Raw genomic sequence first — 23,931 nt, 5'->3', positions numbered from 1 at the left:
CCTGGTATAAATCCCACTTGATCAGGGTGAATTATTTTTTTGATGTGTTGTTGGATTCTATTGGCTAGAATTTTGTTGAGGATTTTTGCATCAATGTTCATGAGGGATATAGGTCTATAATTTTCTTTTTTTGTAATGTCTTTACCTGGTTTTGGTATCAGGGAGATGGTGGCTTCATAGAATGAGTTGGGTAGTATTCCGTCATTTTCTATGCTTTGGAATACCTTTAGTAGTAGTGGTGTTAACTCTTCTCTGAAAGTTTGGTAGAACTCTGCAGTGAAGCCGTCCAGGCCAGGGCTTTTTTTTGTTGGGAGTTTTTTGATTACCGTTTCAATCTCTTTTTTTGTTATGGGTCTATTTAGTTGTTCTACTTCTGAATGTGTTAGTTTAGGTAGGTAGTGTTTTTCCAGGAATTCATCCATTTCTTCTAGGTTTTCAAATTTGTTAGAGTACAATTTTTCATAATAATCTGAAATGATTCTTTTAATTTCATTTGGTTCTGTTGTGATGTGGTCCTTCTCATTTCTTATTCGGGTTATTTGTTTCCTTTCCTGTATTTCTTTAGTCAGTCTAGCCAATTGTTTATCAATTTTGTTGATTTTTTCAAAGAACCAGCTTTTGGCTTTGTTAATTCTTTTGATTGTTTTTCTGTTCTCTAATTCATTTAGTTCAGCTCTAATTTTTATTATTTCTTTTCTTCTGGTGCCTGATGGATTCTTTTGTTGCTCACTTTCTATTTGTTCAAGTTGTAGGGACAGTTCTCTGATTTTGGCTCTTCTTTTTGTATGTGTGCATTTATTGATATAAATTGGCCTCTGAGCACTGCTTTTGCTGTGTCCCAGAGGTTTTGATAGGAAGTATTTTCATTCTCGTTGCTGTCTATGAATTTCCTTATTCCCTCCTTGATGTCTTCTATAACCCAGTCTTTTTTCAGGAGGGTTTTGTTCATTTTCCAAGTATTTGATTTCTTTTCCCTAGTTTTTCTGTTATTGATCTCTAGTTTTATTGCCTTGTGGTCTGAGAAGATGCTTTGTAATATTTCGATGTTTTGGACTCTGCAAAGGTTTGTTTTATGACCTAATATGTGGTCTATTCTAGAGAATGTTCCATGTGCGCTAGAAGAAAAAGTATATTTTGCAGCAGTTGGGTGGAGAGTTCTGTATAAGTCAATGAGGTCAAGTTGGTTGATTGTTGTAATTAGATCTTCCGTGTCTCTGTTGAGCTTCTTACTGGATGTCCTGTCCTTCTCCGAAAGTGGTGTGTTGAAGTCTCCTACTATAATTGTGGAGGTATCTATCTCGCTTTTCAATTCTGTTAAAATTTGATTTATGTATCTTGCAGCCCTGTCATTGGGTGTGTAAATATTTAATATGGTTATGTCTTCCTGATCAATTGTCCCTTTTATCATTATATAGTGTCCTTCTTTATCCTTTGTGGTGGATTTAAGTCTAAAGTCTATTTTGTCCGAAATTAATATTGCTCCTCCTCTTCTTTTTTGCTTATTGTTTGCTTGATATACTTTTTTCCATCGTTTGAGTTTTAGTTTGTTTGTGTCTCTAAGTCTAAGGTGTGTCTCTTGTAGGCAGCATATAGATGGATCGTGTTTCTTTATCCAGTCTGAGACTCTCTGTCTCTTTATTGTTGCATTTAGTCCATTTACCTTCAGGGTAATTATAGATAAATAAGTTTTTAATGCTGTCATTTTGATGCCTTTTTATGTGTGTTGTTGACAATTTCATTTTTCCACATACTTTTTTGTGCTGAGGCGTTTTTCTTAGTAAATTGTGAGATCCTCATTATCATAGTGCTTGACTTTATGTTAGTTGAGTCGTTACGTTTTTCTTGGTTTTTATCTTGAGTTATAGAGTTGTTATACCTTTTTGTGGTTACCTTATTATTTACCCCTATTTTTCTGAGTAAAAACCTAACTTGTATTGTTCTATATTGCCTTGTATCACTCTCCATATGGCAGTTCAATGCCTCCTGTATTTAGTCCCTCTTTTTGATTATTGTGATCTTTTACCTATTGACTTCCATGATTCCCTGTTATGTGTATTTTTTTTTTTTAATTAATCTTAATTTGTTTGTTTTTGTGATTTCCCTATTTGAGTTGATATCAGGACGATCTGTTTTGTGACCTTGTGTTGTGCTGATATCTGATATTATTGGTTCTCTGACCAAACAATATCCTTTAGTATTTGTTGTAGCTTTGGTTTAGTTTTTGCAAATTCTCTAAACTTGTGTTTGTCTGTAAATATCTTAATTTCACCTTCACATTTCAGAGAGAGTTTTGCTGGATATATGATCCTTGGCTGGCAGTTTTTCTCCTTCAGTGTTCTGTATATGTCGTCCCATTCCCTTCTTGCCTGCATGGTTTCTGCTGAGTAGTCAGAACATATTCTTATTGATTCTCCCTTGAAGGAAACCTTTCTTTTCTCCCTGGCTGCTTTTAAAATTTTCTGTTTATCTTTGGTTTTGGTGAGTTTGATGATAATATGTCTTGGTGTTTTTGTTTTTGGATCAATCTTAAATGGGGTTCGATGAGCATCTTGGATAGCTATCCTTTCGTCTTTCATAATGTCAGGGAAGTTTTGTGTCAGGAGTTCTTCAACTATTTTCTCTGTGTTTTCTGCCCCCCCTCCCTGTTCTGGGACTCCAATCACCCGCAGGTTATCCTTCTTGATAGAGTCCCACATAATTCTTAGGGTTTCTTCATTTTTTTTAATTCTTTTATCTGATTTTTTTTCAGCTATGTTGGTGTTGATTCCCTGGTCCTCCAGATGTCCCAGTCTGCATTCTAATTGCTCGAGTCTGCTCCTCTGACTTCCTAGTGCGTTGTCTAATTCTGTAATTTTATTGTTAATCTTTTGGATTTCTACATGTTGTCTCTCTATGGATTCTTGCAACTTATTAATTTTTCCAGTATGTTCTTGAATAATCTTTTTGAGTTCTTCAACAGATTTATCAGTGTGTTCCTTGGCTTTTTCTGCAGATATCCTAATTTCATTTGTGATATCATTAAGCATTCTGTAAATTAGTTTTTTTATATTCTGTATCTGATAATTCCAAGATTGTATCTTCATTTGGGAAAGATTTTGATTCTTTTGTTTGGGGGGTTGGAGAAGCTGTCACGGTCTGCTTCTTTAAGTGGTTTGATATGGATTGTTGTCTCTGAGCCATCACTGGGAAACTAGTTTTTCCAGAAAATCCGCTAAAAAAAAAATGCAGTCAGATCCCTATCAGAGTTCTCCCTCTGGCTCAGGCTATTCAGATGTTAATGAAGCCGCCTGGGGAGGGTGGGGGAGGGAACAGAGAGCTAGGAGAGTAGCACCTCAGAATATAGCCAGAGTTGCTTGTCTTGCTTGGAATGACTATTATATCTGAGATTCCTGTGGGCGCGTCGCCTATGTGTGCTGGCTGTGTGGAGATTGCCCCCGGGGGGTCTGGCCCGCTGGAGTCATGGTCAGATCCTCCACTTCCAGCCCCACGCCCAGCGTCAAGGCTCCCCTACTGGGACGGTGCACTCTCGACTCCAAAATCAGTCGCTGCCTCCTGGGGACTTCTCATCCCTCCAGCCACGTGGCCGTGCCGCCCCTGAGAACCAGTTGGGCCTCCTCCCGGGGTTAGTTCAGATGGGTGGAGTAGCTCCCCGTGCTTGTGCCGTGACCGAGTGTCCCGGCTGGGATGCTGTTCTCCCCGCTCCAATACCAGTCGCTGCCTCCCGTGGACTTCTCCTACCGGCTGCGTCCCACGCCGCCCACGCGACACGGCTGGTCCCCTTCCCGGGGTTAGTTCAGGGGGGTGGAGCAACTCTCCGTGTTTATGGCGTACCTGCGTCCAGTCCAAATCCCTGCGGGACGGTTCCCTGGCTCGGAAGTTGCTCTTTCTGCTCCAAGATCAGTCACTGCCTCCCGGGGACTTCTCCTACCGGCTGCGTCCCACGCCGCCCGTGGAACCGGCTGGTCCCCCTCCCGGGGTTAGTTCAGGGGGGTGGAGCAGGTCTCTGTCAGCATCATTCTTAATTAATGAATTTCAAGTTAAAACATTAATGATATAACTGTTTACATCTATTAGAATATCGGGTAGTTGGTAAGTACGTGGAGGAGCCAGAATAGTCATAAGCTGCTAGTGGAAACTTAAAATGATATAAATATATTAAAAATAATTTGTTTTAAACATTAGGGTCTTAGAAAGCTAACCATAGTTTTGCCATAAAATTGGGCTGTTTTATTCATATATATCTAAAAAGAGACGCGACAGCATTTTTCCTTATAAAGACATGTCCATTGAAAATTTGTTAGTAATATTCAAAAACTAGAATTAATCCAACTGTTTAACTGCTTGAGAATGAATAAATTGTGGTATGTTCAAGAAAATGAATACCACTCAAAAATAAAATCTATTGAATTATTGTTACATGCAAATACACTGATGAAAAGTACAAACCAATAAATTGGAATTTGTCAAAACTAAAACAGCTCACACTTAGATATTTATCCTGGAGAAATGAAACCTATGGTCATACAAAAACCCTCACACAAATTAGTAGATAAGTAGTAAATTTGGTGAAGTATAAGACAGCACACAAGAGTGGGTAAGTCTTCACAACTTGACTAGCGCAACGTTGTAGAAGGTTCACAGACATCCAAATGCCCTGAGAGACTTAACTACTGTGCTGAGGGCAGGAAACCATGATCTCAGGGGACATCTAGCTCAACTGGCATAACATAGTCTATGAAGAAAATATTCTACATTCAAATGTGGTGAGTAGAAACTAGGGTCTTAAAACCATGTGAGTGGCCATCAAAGATACATCTACTGAACCCATCCTGACTGGAGCAAAGGAGAAAGAAGAAGACAAGACACAAGGAAAGATTATCCAAAGGACTAAGGGACCACAATTTCGACAATCTCCACCAGACTGAGTGGAGAAATACTAGAAAGTGCCCGGTTACCACCACCAACTGCTCTGACAGGCATCACAGTTAAGGGTCCCAGACAGAATGGGAGAAAAATGTAGAATAAAAATAAAAATCACACACACACAGACACACACACACACACAAAGGACCAGGCTTGCTGGTCTGACAGAGACTGGAGAACCCCAAGGGTATTGCCTGTAGACACACTATAAACTCAGCACTGTAGTCACTCATGAGGCTCATCCTTCAGTCAGAGATTCAACAGGTCTCTGGGGCCAGAATAACACACTTGGGGGACATAATTCATAGTTCAATCTTGTATAGAAGGCTAATAGGCACACCAGCCCAAAAGCAAAGATGAGAAGGCAGGAAGGGACAGGAAAAGTGGATGACTGGAAACAGAGAGCCTAGGGTGAAGAAAGAAAAAGTGCCAACACTTCACAACGTTGTCAACCAGTGTCACAAAGCAATTTATGTATTAACTGTTTAATGAGAAACTAATTTGCTCTGTAAAGTTTCACATAAACCACAATAAAAAAAGAAAGAAAAAAATGTTCATAGAAACTTTACTTATAATAGCTAAAAACTGATAACAGCCCAAAATATCCTTCAACGGGTAAATTGTTAAGCAAATTGTAGTAAATCCATACATGAGATAAGACTCAGCAAGAAAGAAACAAATTATTGATGCACACAACATTGAGAACGATCCTGAATAGAGTCATGTGAAATGAAAAAAGTCCATCTCAAAAGGTTGTTGTTGTTAACTGCCCTTGAGTTGACTACAACTTATGGTGACCTTATGGAAAACAGAACAAAACGTTGTCTGCCCCTGTGCTCTCCTCACAATCCTTGGTATGTTTGTGTCCATTGTTACAGCCACTGTGTCAATCCGTTCCATGGAGGGCTTCCCTCATTCCATTTGGTCCTCTATTTCACCAAATATGGTGTACAATTCCAGAAACTGGTCTTTCCTGATGACATGCACAAAGCGAAAATGTCAGACACTGTTCTGTTGGAGACAACAAAATATCTATCAGTAAACAATTTTTGTTTTGTTAGATGTCTTTGAGTCAACTGAGACTCACAGTCTCAGCTTATAAGACACAGTAGAAATGCCCCAAAGGCTGTAATCTTTATGGGTGCAGATGGCCAGGACTTTTCTCCCCATAATGGCATGTGGGTTTAAACTGACAAATTTTCATTTAGTACTGAGTGTGTAAACATTGGAAAAAAATTGTATATATATATATATACATGTATATATATGCATATATACATATATACACATTCTGTATCACAAATAAGCAAAAAAAAGCATAAATGTTGCAGTATATTTAAAATGCAGCAAGAAGATTTATAGCACAATAAATGTATATACATAATAAAATATTACACACAAACTATCTCACTTTACAAGGTATGACAGTTAAGGTTGTGCGTCAACTTGGCTGGGCTGATTTTCAGGAATATGGCAGTCCTGTGATGTGATTACCTCCATGATGGGATCTGCTGTGAGTAGCTAACCAGTGAGTACATGTAGTCTGCATGAAATATAAGTAAACATTCTGTCAAGGTTTGTTGGCTTTACCTCGCTCTGGATCCTGCAGGCCTCTGGTTCTTGGAAATTTGATCCAGCAGATTGCTTGAAGTCTTGCCTGTTGATCTTGGGATTCACAGAACTTCAGCCCATGAGCAAGAGTCCTGCTGTCTGACCTGCAGATGTTGGGGTACCCAGCTCCTGAACCTACATAAATCAGGAGAAACCTCTATCCTGACCCGTGGACTTGGCACATTCCAGCCTCTACAGCCATTCCCTTGACATAAACCTCTTTATGTGTGTGTATATATGTATATAATTTATACGCTTTACTGGTTTTGCTTCTCTAGAGAACTCAGCCTAAGACACAAAGGTATACTGATACCGTAGAGCATATGTGAGGCACAGTCAGATATGTATGAAGGTGAGAAAGATGTTTTGGAATGAGGATTGGGCAGGATGGAAAAACATAAAATATTGAAATATAATAAAGGAAAATAAAACAAAGAAGCAACATTCTTAAGCAGACTGATGATGGTAATTGACCATGTAATGAGAAGCCAGGGTAACATTTCTGTTCCTGAGGTAGGAAACAAAGCTGACAAACAAACCAAATAGCCCTGGACAACAGCAGACACAGCAACAATAAAAACAGCAAACTAGGAAATGATAGCTCACATGTGCACAATACATTCATTTTATTCCATCTAAGTCTTTTAAATAATTTAATAAGAAAGTGTTTAAGCACTTCTTTATTTTGTCATCCATTTGAAGAGACCACTGTAGAAACAGAGTATATTCATAGTTGTTACATCGATACAATGTTTTAATCCAGGGCCCTGTGTGGTCAAAAGGGAAAGTTAGCAGAAGTAAAATGCAAGAATATATGAAATAGATAAGTACAGGCATGTATACACACTGTATGATTGCAAAACTTGCTTACTGGTGAATACAAATTGTCCTGGACAATTAACAGGCAACCCCTAGATATTTTGTGAAGCTTTCAAGTGTTTTAGGAACAATCAACAAATTGCTTGACATCTCCTCAGGGAGAATCTCCATGGATGAAAAAAATGCCATAAATTCTTCTCACTCTGCCACGTTAAGAAACACATGGGGGAATCAATAGAGAGACTTCATTACAGGTAAAAAGATAGAATATTTCTATGTTTTAGTAATATCGAGAATGTTTCAGTGATACTTGCATGGTTTCACTGTTATTCAATGGCAAAGTTATTGCAAAATATTAGGATTTCTGAGTCAGGTCTGTGTACTCTGCTTTTCAATAATGCCTGAGACTAGAATGCCTCTTCCTTTTCCTTCCATGTTTTTTTTTTTTTTTTCCCAAATATTCACACTTTGTTTCAGAGGCTAAATCCTCATAAGCACCTATGAAACATTATCATTATATGTCTAAACAGTATTTTACTTTATATAAATAACTATATGAATAAAAAAGAAACAAAAACAAAGATATATTAAAAAAAAAAAGAGTCCTTGAGTCAATTTTGCATCAAAACTACCCCATGTGTATCAGAGAACTGTGATCATAGGTCTTTCAATGGTTGTGGCTTTTCAGAAGTAGATCTTTTTTTCTTCCAAGGCACCTCTGAGTGGACTCGATCCCCCAACCTTTCAGTTTGTAGCTGAGTGCTTAACTGTTTGTGCCATCCAGGTGTTCTAACTATGTGAATAATAGAGTTCATATATGAAAGGAAAGGAAGCATATGCAGTATTAAAAAACACTGTAGCAGAATTACGAAACTGCAGGTATTCAGTCTCCAGTGTTGATGTCCTTCCAAATCCTTAGCTATATAGTGACCCTAGGCCCTTCTTATGTCCCTCGCAAGTGTAATTTAATATTTAATGCATTTTTAAATAACTGTTTAAATGTGCACTTTTGCTAATCTCTTGATGAGGAAACATTTCCATCTCACACCTCTTGTTGAGATGTGAAAAGCAATTTTTGGAGTTTAGGAACTAAGTAGCTAGATTGACCATAATAGTGTACTATATTCCATATTCTTTAATTTCCAGTGAATTTGGCAGATAGAGTTTTCTCAAAGAATATAGCTTTATAGAATGAGAATTAAATACTCAACAAACATCATAAACTATGGAAAATAATCTGGTGTTCTCCACGGAACTCCAGAGCTGTTGAGAGGAAGTCCTCTTATCTTCCCTTACCTTATAGGAGGAAAAGCAGTACTTATCCAATATAAGAACTTTTTTTCTTCACCCTTTCACTATTGCAACTAAACAAGATTTACATTGCTTTTATTGCATTCATTGAAGATAGTTGGTTTCCTAATTGTAATATCTACTGATATTACAATTACTGTTTTTTTTTTTTTTTAAACAAAAACATTTTGTTGTGCTTCAGGTAAAAGTTTACATAGCAAATTAATTTTCCAAAGATTCTTACACAAAATGTGTCAGCACTCTCCTCATTTCCTCCCTGGCTCCCCTGTTTCTACTAGGCAGGCTTCCCTGTCCCTCCCTGCCTTCTTGTCCTTTTGGTCTCCTATAGTTGATTGTTGTAAGGGGTACGTCCTTCATAGATGTTATTGTTTAATTTAATAGCCCCATCTATTATTGGGCTGAAAGCTGTCCTCTGGGAGTGTCCAGAGTTTCACATTAGAAGACTGCCTTAGGGTAATAGTCTCAGGGGTTTCTCTAGCCTCTTTCAAACCAGTAAATCTGTTCTTTTTGTTGTTGTTTAATTTGAATTTTGTCCTACATTTTTTAACCCATTCTGCCCCCAACCTTCTATTGTGATCCTGGTCAGAGTGGTCAGTAGTGGTAGCCATGCACCATCTAGTTCTTCTGGTTTCATGTTAGAGGAGGTTGGGATTCAAGAGGCCCATTAGTTCTTTGGACTAATTGCTTTAGTCTTCAGTTTTCTTCATTCTTCCTTGTCTAGTCAGGAAGAGACCAATAGTTGCTTTTCTGACATAGGCATTGTGTTGGTGTAGGTCACGACTTTTTCAGTAATGTTTTACAGGAGACAGTATATTTCCGCTGTAACCGTTTTATTATTTAATATGACACTATTGTGTTTTTCTATTTGCTTGATTATTCCTGGCTCAGAGGCTGCTGGTACCGCTATTTTCATTGTAAGTAGTACCATTTCAAACCATTTATTCTTTTACCTTAAACTGCCATCCTCATCCTTCTCTGGCATTTTTTTTTTACTGTGTAGTTTATTAGGGATATGTGCATACATTTTAACTTAATATACTTAAGTTTATATGCATTATGTGCTATATGATAGTTGAGACTAGAGGATTTCTTTATCCAGATGGAATTTCTTAATGAAACTTCATTTGTAAAATCAATGACAGTGAACTCACTTTCTCACCATTTGCTCAAATTTCATCTCACTATTGTAAATTTTTCATGAGAAAATACATTTGATTTGTTATAAACAACTTATATGTTGGTTATAATGAAAATACTCCTAGGTTAGGATATATTTTAAGTAAATTTATATTAAAACGCACTGCCTTTAAGGTGATCCTGACTCATCAGTGACTCCAAAGGGTTTCCGAGGCTGTAAATCTCTATGGAAGCAGGCTGCCACAGCTTTCTACTGCAGAGCAGCTGGTGGTTTCCAACTGCTGACCTTTAGGATAGCAGTCAATCAGCTTAAAACGTTTAAGAAAAGTAGAAGATATATAATCCAGAAGACTGGCACACTGATGGTCCAATTTTAGTCAGGGAGTTGATGATGGGGGAGGGAAGGGCTCCGGTCAGCTACATGGATAAGGCACTACTCAACCTACTCATCGTCTTAACCCTGACATAGAAGCTAGGTCACACTAGAAGAATTTACAGATACATATATAAAGAAAACTCCTTTCAGATAACTTGCCGTTGTCATTTTAAAAACAACAAAAACACTGTATTTTGATATTTGAGAGTTATGGCCTGATACCTTAAGCACATTGAAACATTTAATCTTCATTTAGTTTTTCAACAACCCTGAAAGGAAGTGGTCATTTCGCTGGTGTAGATAAAGAACTTAAGGTATCTTACTGTATAAGCCACAAATGGAGGAATAACAGAGACTATATCTGCATATGTCTACCACCTTGGCTATTCCCCTGTATAAAGACCAGTAATCCCCACCAGGATTTGTTAGATTTTCCCTGGCAAGACATGTGTTCAATACTTGTCAAGGATGTTGTTTCAGTCTGCACCATCTGTGGCACAAGGACTTCTATTGGACTATGTTTTGAAGTAAGGCATACTGAATGTTTCCAAACATTATGGGACTTTCCAGTTTAAAATTTTTATAATCAATATATGTATTATAATTTTGTAAATGTCATTATGTGATTGTCATGAAATAAGTGACAAACAGAAAGTTTAGTAACCATTCATATGCCTAACATCTAAAATTTTTTAATTTTTAAAATTTTTGCTTCGTATATCTATGCGTATATATATACAAAAAAAAAATTGACATCAATTCAATTCCAACTCATAGAGACTCTGTAAAACAGAGTAGAGCTTCCCCATAGGGATTGCAAAGAGTGGCTGGTAGATTTGAAAGGCTGGCTTTTTGGTTAGCAGCCAAGCTCTTAACCAACCACTGCTCTACCAGGGATCCCATCTATGTATATATATATATGTGTGTGTGTGTGTGCATGTGTATGTGTGTGTGTGTGTATGTGTATGTATATGTGTATGTGTGTGTGTGTGCGTATGTGTATGTGTATATGTATATAGTAATCGACTTGACAGCACTAGGTTTTTGTTTCTGGGTATGTGTACGTGTACTTGCATCTACATCTGCATCTGTATGTATGTTTGCATGTATATGTACATGTGCATCTACAGGTACACATGTGCCTACAAGTACATGTACACATACACCTCCATGTACACCTACCTACACCTATATCTTTACTGTATGTATAGCTACATCTACATTTATATCTGTATCTGTATGTGTATCTATATCAGGATTTCTCATCTTCCCCCTAGTGACATTGTGGACTAGAAATTTTGTTATTGTGGGGAGTTATGCTGTATATAGTAGAGTGTTTAGTAACATCCCAGGCCTCCATTAGATACCTACAGGACCCTTCTCCTAGTTGTAACATCCAAAATGTCCCAGGCATTGACAAACATTCTTTCGGGAGCAAATTTTCCCCAGTTGATACAAGTTAGCTATCTCTTTCTCTCCTTATTTCTTTCTCTCTCTTTCCATCTCTCTCTGTCTCTATCTTCAGGTATCTATGCTTTATTTGCAGGAGGTGGGTTTACCCTCATATATCTATGATGGAAAGTTTGGGTTTATCTTATTCATTTAGCATATTGCCTTTCTATACTAAAAATCCACCAGATGATACTACATAAACTTATTGACGATGCTGATGTCTCTATCCAGAATAGGTTTCCTGATAGACCAAAATGGAAAATCATAATCTAACAATGCTGAATGAATTCATTCTGATGGGAATCACAGACCACTCAGAGCTGCAGGCTCCATTGTTCGGGCTGTTCCTCATCATCTAAATGACCTCAGTGGTGGGCAACTTGGGCATCATCATCCAAGATACAAACATCCATGTACTTTTTTCTCAGACACCTGGCTATCACTGATCTTGGTTATCCAACAGCCCTTGGACCCAAAATGTTAGTAAATTTTGCTGTGGATGAAAATGAAATCTCCTATTATTTTTGTGCTGTACAGCTAGCTTTCTTTCTCTTGTTCATCATGAGTGAATTATCCACTCTGTCAGTAATGTCTTATTATCTCTATGTGGCCATCTGTCACCCTCTACTCTACACAGTCATCATGTCACAAAGGGTGTTACTGGTGCTGGTGGCAATCCTCTACATTTATAGTGCATTTATTTCTTTTCTTGCCACCATAAAGATTTTTAATTTATCCTTCTGTGGCTACAGTGTCATCAGTCTTTTCTACTGTGACTGTCTTCCCTTAGTGTCTCTGCTCTGCTCAAACACACATGAAATTGAATTGATCATTCTCATCTCAGCAGCTATTGATTTGATTTCATCCCTTTTAATAGTTCTTGTTTCTTGTCTGCTCATTTTTGTAGCCATTGTTAAGACGAAATCATCTGAGGGTAGGCACAAGGCCTTCTCCACCTGTGGGTCCCACCTGATCATGGTGGTCTTGTTCTATAGGACTTTAATCTTTACATAGGTGCAGCACAAGTCCAGTCATTCCTTTGAAACTGATAAAGTTCCTTCCATATTTTACATCCTGGTTATTCCACTGTTGAACCCCTGAAATATAGCTTGAGGAACAAAGATGTAAAATATGCCATATATAGGATATGGAAAAAACAGTTTACCCCATCATATGGTTCCTATAAATTCCGTCATGGGCTTCAAACCTTGTCTGTGTGCCTCCATAGGGTACAGTGAGCAAAAATATATTTCACAAATATTTATAAATTTCCTTCTATGTGTCAGCCGCTCTTCTAAATGCATTGATGAACAAAAGAGTAAAATCCTTTGCCTTCCTTAAAGGGAAGAGATGGATCACAAACATAATAATTGAGTAAGTTCTATAGTGCAGGAGAAGGTGTTGGGGCCCTAGTGGTGCAGTGGTTAAATTGCTATGCTGCTAACTGAAAGATGGGTGGTTCAAACCCATTAGCCACTCCATGGGAGAAAGATGTGGCAGTTGTCTTCCACAAAGATTTACAGCCTTGGAAACCCTATGAACCAGTTCTACTCTGTCCTATAGGGTCACTAGGAGTCAGAATCTCCTCAACAACAGCGCATTTGTTTTTTCTTTTTTGTTTTTTTTTGAGAATGTGCTATCAAACAAAACACTTTGCCATTGAGTCGATACTGAGTCATAGAAAACTTAATGGACAGGGTAGAACTGCTCCATAGGATTTCCAAAGAGCAGCTGGTGGAGTTGAAATGCTCATCTTTTAGTTAGCAGCCAAGTTCTTAACCAATGCACTACCAGGCAAAGAGTGGATATATACTGAGTGGAAGTAGAAAAAGTAACTAGGTACTAAGTACAAAATTGGAGCTACAATGACCCTGGTGTTTTTTCAACTATTAGAATAAGCTTTGCAGTGTCAGTTCTTGCATTTACGTATGTGTGTTTGTGTAAGCATTTGCCTTTTGTTTTAGCCTTCATAGTTTCTGGTGGGAGTATTAGATTTGGGCCAGGTTTCAAGGAGTCTCAGTGTAGTGTGATGATGTGAAGTATCAAGTTATCAAGTCATCTAAATTTGCTCAAATGTCCCCCATCCTAGACTTTGGAGACCCATTCTTTTCTTATTAATGGCTTTACATTCACATGTAAATATGTTAACATAATGTGCAATTTAGCAATCCACAGGTTCAGGTCTGCATCTGAATTTGTTATAATCAACCATTTTGCCTAGATCTAGGAGTGGGGAAGGAATTTCAAACCTGGAAGCAACTCTGGAACACCTCAAGAAATTTATCTTAATTTGCATATAGATCAGAATACACCAATTAAGATAAATTTCTTGAGGTCTTCCAGAGTTGCTCCCAGGTTTGGAATTCCTTCCTTACTAGTTGTTCTTATTTAATACTTATCTTTTTTGTTTGTTTGTTTCATGGGTTGTTATGTTTTCTTATCTATATGAAAAAATTTTTAAATGTTTGTTCAATTATTTTTTGAGTATTTCCTTGGGTAACAGGATATTCTATGATGAGTTAAGTTTATTACCTCTGTTTCACAGGTTTGGCTTTCCTAAACTTTGGTCAATATTTATTATGCATTATATTTTCATTGACTTATGTTCACCCTACTTATGAGAGGCAAAATGAGATAATCCCACGATTTACTCCGTGCTGCATTTCTAAATAAGGTAAAGAATGTGATGTGGTAAGGATGCAGCTGTCTTGCGTTATGCATATAGTTGTTCCATGTTACTCCTCAAATTTTATCATGTACTTTTTTTTTCTTTTCAAAGTTTCTAGTTTTATTGAAGTTCCTAGAGTCTAAATTATTTCCTTCATTCAGGATCATGAATGGAAATCCCCTGTGTAGCCAATGAAATTTGAACAAAAATACTTCATTGGAATATAAGGGAAAGATGCATGTTATATTGTCCTGTGAGCATAAATATTTTTGAAAGTTTGAAAGAGTTAGAAAGCAAAGATGGTCACGATAAGACAGAGCTCCCAAGGCTGGGGAAAATTCCACTTCCTTGAGCAGCTTGCTTGGTCTGCTCCTTGCTTTACATGAGAACCCTGGTTCCTTTGCTTGGCATGCCCCATAGCTTTACATTAAAATCCTGGTTCTCTTCTCCTTAATTGCTTTCCAAAACTAGATGAAATTGACAAAAACAAACTTAGGCACTATGTTAGCATCCAGGACAGCCTTTTAGCTCTCATATATAGTAATACCGTGCCTCTAGGTGGAGTTTAACCACCAAATTCTGAACACGCGATGCATGAAGCTATATGTAAATCTTACTGCACCTGTGTAAAAACCCATCTGTGTAGTACGGTTAGTAATGTTGCTGATGTAACTTGTATGACCTTTCTACTTGTAAACCTCTTATAAATAACCTTTCTCCTCACCCTCTCTGAGCCGTCTTGGCAACAGCAGCCCCAACTGTTTCCCTTCCTTGCACAGTGAAATAAAGACACGTTTGTACTCTCCTACTCTTCTGCTTTGGTTATTATTTATTGGCTGAGATGAGTTGAGCCAAGCAGAATCTGAAGTTTCCACCTGGCAATGTTTCTGGTGAGCCAGCCAGGAGTCATCTGCTCAGTTCCAGAGGCGGATTGGACAACAGACCAGGCGGACGTCTAGTGCCACTAGGAGATTTCTCCGAGAGACCTTCTCATAGCCCTGGAAGATGATTTTTCTGGGACCCAACAAAGACTTCATAGGAGATACAAAACACACCTGGATTATTTGGTAAGTACCTACATTAGATGGTAGATGAGTCCTGAGAAGCAGGAAGAATTAAGCATTGAGGGCATTGAAGGCTCTAGATATTTGGGTTTATTTGGTAAATAAGAGAATAATTCCTAGGTAAAAAAAAAAAAAAAAAAAAAAAAGTTTAAGGGTGTTAGAGTGGCAGGAATTGACTCTTGAGGGTATAAAAGGCTCTAGGTGTCAGTTATTAGGTTGGTGCAACTAATTAAGTGGTATGAGTGTGTAACATGTGTGTATGAGGCATTTAGACAGTCACAGACCTTGAGAATCTGAAAATTGCTGACATCATGAATATGATTTTTATCAGAGTGCCCAGGATATACAGAGAGAACTCCAAAACTTCAGGAACATGAGGAGTTAGGGATCTTGTATTTTTGAGCTTGCCTGCCAGGTATATTCCTATAGGGATCAGGAAGAGAAAAAGAGAAAAATCACTGATCATAAGAGAAAGGCCACATTCCTGGACAATGCCTTCTAGGGAAATGACCTGTTTCCTGGCAGCTGAAGAAGAGGGGGACCCCTGAAGAGAGAGGAAGGTGGAAGGCCCTGACCCCATTAAGTAGAGACCAGTGCACCTAGTAAAAAGAAAGAGGATATTGGAAGAGAGAAGCCCTAAATTCTTACCCAGTGGTAAGAAAGAGCATGGGGTTGCCCAGTGGCCCATGATGCCAATGGGTAAAGACTCTAATTGAGGAGGACTGGAGGAAAGTCTCCCACCTGAGCCACTGATTATAATGAAGGGGTATGTGTGGGGGGGAAACTGTACAGTTTCTAATGGATACCAGAGCAACCCACTCTGTCCTGAGCCTGAAAAAGACAGCCCCAACAAAACAAACTGTGTCAGTGTGGGAGTCTCAGGTAAGAGGAGAACCATCCCTTCTTCCAGTCTCTAAGCTGCTGTATACAAGGAAAGTCATTAACACATTCTTTTCTCTACATGTCTGACTGTCCAATTACATTGCTGAAAAGAAACTTGTGCAAACTGCAAGCACAGAATGGATGGTGAGTGTAGATGGCCCCTACCACACAGTCACCCACCAATTACAGCATGGAAGGACACTACCATGGATCAGTAGGGCCAAACATCAAGCATGCATTGGTCCTGTGGTTATGGGTATAGACCAACAATGTGCCGGCATGTGCCAAAAATGTTTCCCTGGTGGCAGTTGAGCTCCAACCTGGCATAGTTCCCCCTCCACTTAAGCAGTACCCCATCTGGGCAGAGGCCTGACAGGTATGGGCAAAATCATCACCAGATACACGAAACACAGACTGTTCAGACTGTGTCAGTCACAGTTCAACACCCCCATCCTGCCAGTGAAAAAGAAAAATGGAGAATACCAGTTTATTCAGAATCTGTGAGCCATCAATCAGGTAAAAGGCATGTTCCACCCTGCAGTTTCTAACCCATATACCCTGCTTTTTACCTCGATGCTCAGTTTTTCCAGATTCACTCTACTGGATCTGAAAGATGCATTCTTCTGCGTCTGAGTGGAAAAAAAAAAAAAAAAAGGAAGTCTTTGCCTTTTAGTAAAAAGACTTGGATAATGGACAAAAGCAACAACTCTGTAGACAAGTCTTTCCCTAGGGGTTTAAAAACAGCCCCACTCCTTTCGGGCTTACTGCAGCTAAGAAATGGAGACAATTGACCCTGACCAATGGTAAACTCCTCCAGTATGTTTACTCATCACTAGCCATAGTGAGTATGCTTGCCTCCAGAATACCATAGAGGTTTCGAACTTTTAAGGAAATGTAGGGTATCAGTCCTCAGAAGTATGCTCAGGTCTACCAAAAGGAGGTGATTTATCTGAGTTCTAAAATCAGATAGGCAGAGTGAGAATTCCTCCCTGTCTAACAAGATGCTATCTGCAGACTGGCGGCCCTTACCAACTGGAGATAGCACCCAGGTTTTTTGGGCATGGTTAGTTTTTGCAACATCTGGATTCCAAAATTCAGATGTATTGCCAAGCTTTTACACCAAGCCTAGTGGAAAATGACACAGACCCCTTAGAATGCAGCAGGATGGAGCAATAGGCTTTTGATACAATTGTATTACTGGGTTAAGAGACATTTAATTGGATCAAAGGTGAACACCACTATTTCGGAAGTGGTAAAGAGCTGCCCCTCCTGTGTGAATAATCCCAAGAACACTATTGAAGTGCCCCCAGAAGTCCAGTGAACTGAGGCAACGCCTAGAGATTTCACTGAGATGTCTCGAGCTCCTGGCAATTACAAACACCTGCTAGTCTTTATCGACCCCTTCACTAATTGGGTTGAAGCTTTTCCTTGCAGAACTGAAAGGGCAATTGAGTTTGCGGAAAAAAAAAAAAAAAAAAAAAAACACTGCTGTCGAGTTGATTCCGACTCATAGCGACCCTATAGGGTCACTATGATGATGATGATGAGTTTGTGAAACACCTCCTAAATGAAGTCATCCCTTGATTTGGCTTCCCATCTAATTGACAACAACAACGGGCCCCATTTTGTGAACTTGGAGGTACAATTGATGGCAACAGACCAGGACATTAATTGGAACTTACACATAGCCTGGAGATGCCAGTCCAGCTGCAAAGTATGGTGGGCTAACCAGACTTTGGGGGAGACACCTAGCAAAGCTGTGCCAAGAGACCAAATTGATAATGGAAAACTGTTCTGCCTTTGGCCTTCCTGAGAGTTCAATCCATTCCTAGAGGCAAATTAGATCTTAGTTCTGTTGAGCTACTATATGAGCACACTTTATCAGATAACCCCAACACGACCAACATAGCCTGCCTTAATTATGACTAACCTCCTTCCCTCCATGAGGTTGGAGATGTTCAAGTTACTAAATATTTGCTGGTCCTTCGGGTGCCTCTGTCTTCCCTCCACAGGTACACTCACCTGAGGAGCCTGACTGAGACAAAGGTGTCCTTCATCCATTCCAGTTTGGTGACTAGGTTCTTCTCAAGGCGTGGAAAGGTAACTCCATTCAGCAGAAGTGGACCAGCCCCTTTGAAGTCCTCTTGGCTACCTCAAAAGCTGTCCAATTCAATGGGCTCAAAGCTCGAATCGACCATACTGGAGTAAAGAAAACCACAAATTCATCAGAACTGGACTTATGAGCCATTTGAGAACCTTAAGTACTTGTTTTCCTGACACCTTCCTGCATTGGTGAGATTCCCCAAGAATGGAGGTTCAGAGAGGGTAAATAAATTATCCAAGTTCAACTCATGAAGGATAAATAAATCATGAAAGTAACAGTGGTCTTAAGCATTAGAACCAAGTTTCAAACAAGGTCTAGCTCCATGTTCCAGGCTCATAATAACTACTCTAAATTACCTCTTAATGTCATTTTTCTGCATTAGTGATGTCATTTCTGAGATGACAAAAAGTATCAGATTAAAAGAAGAGAAGTAGCAATGGGATTCATAAAATAGTGAATTACTAGGAAAAGGCCCGGGAGAAAAAATAAATTCAATAAAGACAATGAATTAATAAATTGACTCAGCAACCTAATGGGTTAATTTTGGACATTTTGGATACTTGACTTGCTCAAACCAGGGGAAAACCATAATAAAGTGGATGCAAGACATAGTCTGAGCAGGTTTGTAATAAACTTGCAGTGGGGGATTTCAGGAATTATCATTAAGTAGTAAGAAATAGAATCCCTGGTGACACAGGGGTTAAGAGCTTAGCTGCTAATGAAAAGAGCAGCAGTTCAAATCCACCAGCCACTCCTTCCAAACCTTAGGGGGCAGTTCCATTCTGTCCTATATGGTCAAAATGAGTCAGAATCGAATTGATGGTGAAGGTTTGGTTTTTGGTTTGGTAAGGAAGATGTTAAAAATAAACAAGGAAGTTCCCATTTAAAAAAAAAAATTGTGGCTTTCTGCCTTTGTGAGTTCAGCCAGCTTTTTAAAAAATTAAGATGGAAGTAGAATTAAAAACAAAACAAAGCAAAAAAGCTAAATCACAGCAGCTAATGATTTGTAGAAGTCAGTCAGTGGCTTGTCAAGATTGATGTTACTTCTTTAAAAGGGGTGTCTCCAAGGGAGAGGAAGGTTGGGAAAGGAAGCACACTAAATAGGCAATTGCTAAATGGTAATTTGGATGAAGGGAAAGACAGTACACAATACTGGGGAAGCCAGCACAGCTTGTACAAGGCAAGGTCATGGAGGCTCCATGGGCACATCCAAACTACCTGAAGGCCTGAATTGCTCCCCTGAGGGCTGTGGGAACCATAGCCTCGCGGAACATCTAGCTCCATTGGGATAACAGAGTTTATAAAGAAAATGTTCTACATTCTACTTTGGTGAGTGGTGTCTGGAGTCATAAAAGCCCATGAGAGATCATCTAGGATACTTCACTGGTCTTGCCACTTTGGGAACAAGCAAGAATGAAGAAAACTAAAGATACAAAAAAAAAAAAAAAACTTTTTCTTTTTTTTTTTTTTAAAGATACAAGGGAAAGATTAATCCAAAAGACTAATGGACCACATCTACCACGGCCTCCACAAGAATAAGTCCAGTACAACTAGATGGTACCTGGCTACCACCACTGAATGCTCTGACAGGGATCACAATGAAGAGTCTTGGACAGGGCTAGAGAAAATTGTAGAACACAATTCTAACTCTGAAAGAAAAACCAGACTTGCTGGCCTGACAAAGACTGGAGAAATCCTGAGGGTGTGGTCCCTGGACACCCTTTTAACTCAGTAATGATGTAACTCCTGAGGTTCAACATTTAGCCAAAGATTGGACAGGCCCACAAAATAAAATGAGACTAAAGGGGCACACCAGCCCAGGTGCAAGGACTAGAAGGTAGGAGGGAGCAGGAAAACTGGTAACAGGGAGCCCAAGGTTGAGAAGGGAGAGTGTTGAAATGTGGGGTTGTTAGCCAATGTCTTAAAATAATATGCGTACTATTTTTATTTAAGAAACTAGTTTGTTCTGGAAACTTTCATTTAAATTACAATAAAAAAATATGTTAATCACAAAAAAGGGGGAATTCTGAGGAGATTTATTGCCTATCATCTTCTGCTTCCTGGACATTTTTACTGGGAGAGCTTCAACTTTTTTTTTGGAATTAATGTAAGGACAAGAAATTGGCAAATGTATTAACTTTGATTTTGTTGAGGTACTGATCAATGAGAGCCATCAGGTCCCACTACTAGACTTTTTTTTTTTTTTCAATTAAACCCTCTTTCTTGAATTAGGTGTATTTCTCTATTTCCATAATTCTTAGCCTAAAATATTAGTTTATTACTTGAAGCAACAGAAGTTAGTCAACCCTAGATTAGGCAAAATAAAAATTGAACACTTATTCTCTCATACAAAATGCTGGCACTTTTAAAACTCATTTCTTCGTTGAACTTTCCTTTGTCCAGGTCAACCAATTGATTCCATGGAAATTTTGAACATATTTTAAAATGACTGACACAGAAATTAAAAATAATGATTGTTTTCAAGGCTTTTTTTTTTTACAAAGTCATTAAATTTTCATAATTTTTCTAATCATAAAGATGTTTAATATCTACTTGAGTAAGCATGGGTTCTGCATCTTTTAAAGTGCTTTATGCATGGATATAGCTCTTATTTCTTATCTAGAATGTCAGAGAAATTGGCTTTTTTTCCTGTTACTTTTATTTATTAAAACCTTTTAGTAAGGTATGAATAACATGCCATATTATTAGCTCACATGGCTTGAATTTTTTCTTCAGTTCCTTCAGCTTGAAAAATGTCGAGCATATTCTTCCCTTTTGGGTTTTAAACTCCAGACCTTTGCCCATTTCGTTACAATACTTTACTTTCTCTTCTTGAGCCACCCTTTGAAATCTCAGTTCAGTTTTTAACTTCATTATTTTTTTCCATTCTCTTTAGCTACTCTATGTTCAAGAGCAAGTTTCAGAGTCTCTTCTGACATCCATTTTGGTTTTCTCTTTCTTTCCTTTTTAATGACCTTTTTGCATTCTTCGTCTATGATGCTCGATGTTATTCCAGACCTGTCTAATCTTTGCTTATTAGTGTTCAATGTGTCAAATCTATTCTTGAGATGATCTCTACACTCAGGTGGGGTGTATTCAAGGTCGTATTTTGGCTCTCTATGACTTGCTCTAATTTTCTTTAGCTTCCACTTCTACTTGCATATGAGCAACCAATGGTGCATTCCAATATTGGCCCCTGGCTTGGCTCTAACTGATGTTATTGAGCTTCTCCATCATCTCTTTCAACAGATGTAGTCAATTTGATTCCTGTGTATTCCATTTGGCAAGGTTCACTTGTATACTCTCCTTTTCTGTCCTTGAAAAAAGTTACTTGTGATGAAGAATTTGTTGGTCTTTCAATGTTCAAACATGTAATCTCTGGTGTCATTTCTATCACCAATGCCATATTTTCCAACTACCAATTCTTCTTTTTTTCCAGGTTTCACAATCCAATCCACCATTAACAATCAATACATCTCAATTGCAATTTTGATGCATTTCAGACTTCATAAGTTAGTAAAGTCTTCAATTTCTCATTTTTTGCAATACTGCTTGGTGGGTAAATTTGAATACTAGTAGTGCTAACTTGTGTTCTTTGGAGGCTTTTGGATATTATCCTATCATTGACACCATTGCACTTCATGATGGGTCTTGAAATGTTTTTGAGGATAAGTATGATGTCATTCCTCTTCAATTTTTCATTCTGGTGTAGTATACCATGTGACTGTCCAATTCAAAATGGAAAATACAGGTCGATTTCAGCTCACTAATGCCTAGGGTATTGATCTTTATGTATTTCATTTCCTTTTTTTCAACTTCTAATTTTCTGAGATTCATATTCCATACACTCCATATTCCAACTATTAATGGATGTATGTAGCTGTTACTTCTCATGTTGAGTCACGCCAATAGAACATAATATTTTAATCCAATAAATTAAAATAAGAGAGAAGCTTTAAACAGACAATTTGCAATAATAGGAGATGTCAAAGTGTCTAATATCCTTCCCCAAGGCAAAAAAATAGGGAAAACAGAGAAAAAAACACAAAGATGTGGTGAATTATATTTATGAAATGTACTAATTTTATTCCATTTGAGAACATTATACAAATGGTATAGTGAGTGATCTGAAACAAAGGTAAAATATTTTACTCTAAATCCTTGGATGGACAAATTGAAATCTAACTGAGAATAAATGAATAAATGTATCTAAAAGAAACTTACTTCCAGGTGAATACAAATTGTTTAGAAAACTAACAAATATCTTAGACATTTTGTTAAGCTTTCAAGTCCTTCAGAAATAATTAACACATTTCTTGGTTTCTCCTCAGGGAGAGCCTCAAGGGCTGAGAGAATGCTATAAGTTGTTCCAACTATGCCATGTTTAGAAGCGCATGGGTGTCAAAACAGATTCATTACAGGTAAAATGTAGAATTTTTATGCATTGCCATGTATTACTAATACTAGAATATTTTAGTGACATTTTAATTGATAACAAAGCCATAGAAAAATATTAAGAATTTTGTTTCAATTCTGTCTGCTTTCCACCATTATTCTTGATGTGTTTTATATGAGATAAATGTGCACTTCATTTATTCACTTTTATAACATAATGCTATGAAATTTAATGTCTGCATTTGCTGACTAATAACTTACTCAGAGACTGCTCTGCTCGTAGTATTCAGGAAAAGATACATGCCAGATAGATACATACTTAGACAGGTACGAAGATGGATAGATTGATAGGTAGATAGATAGATAGAGATAGATAGTTAGGTGGATAGATGATAGATAGATGATAGATAGATAGACAGATAGATGCTAGATAGATAGATGCTAGAGAGATGATAGATAGATAGATGATAGATAGATAGATAGATAATAGATGATAGATAGATAGGTAGGTAGATAGGTAGATAGATGATAGGTAGATAGATAGGTAGATGGACGGTTGGATAGACACACACACATACTTCTGAAGCAATGATATCGCAAAGTTTCAAACCTCTGATTTTTTTATATTAATCTGTAGAGCTACTGTTTTATTTTTAAAACATCTGTGGTATATTCAGATACATTTTTTAAAGATTATACTTTAATTCATCTGTGATATCTCATGCCACATAAAAGTCCCAATTTTAATGGAGCATGCTTTGTATTAATAAAGATTTTAAATAACTTCTGGTAATTCCCATAGATATCATCATCAGTGCATTTTCTTCTTCACCTATGCTACTGTATCATATTGTGATTTTTTATGCTTTCTTTTTCATAAAAAGTACGGGATACTTTTTTACAAGGGAGAGTTTATGGCATCAGGTTTTCACTACTTGTCCAGATTTCCTCATATTTCTTAGGTTTCTCCATGAGAAAAAAATGTATACCTGATTTGTTACAAAAAACTTAGAATGTGTCAGTTACAATATGAATGCCCAACTGGAGGAGAAAGTATTTTAAGTAGACCAAAAAAAAAGTAATCTAAAGAATGGCACTTTTAGGTGCTTTAGTCATACAGTGGTTGTTATAGACTCTGGGGCTGGGGTCAGTTACAAGCATAACATCTCTAATGAACCTATTCATCCTG

This window comes from Elephas maximus, chromosome 7, assembly GCF_024166365.1.
Source record: "Elephas maximus indicus isolate mEleMax1 chromosome 7, mEleMax1 primary haplotype, whole genome shotgun sequence".
Classification (NCBI taxonomy): Eukaryota; Metazoa; Chordata; class Mammalia; order Proboscidea; family Elephantidae; genus Elephas; species Elephas maximus.
This window is presented reverse-complemented; position numbering follows the sequence as displayed.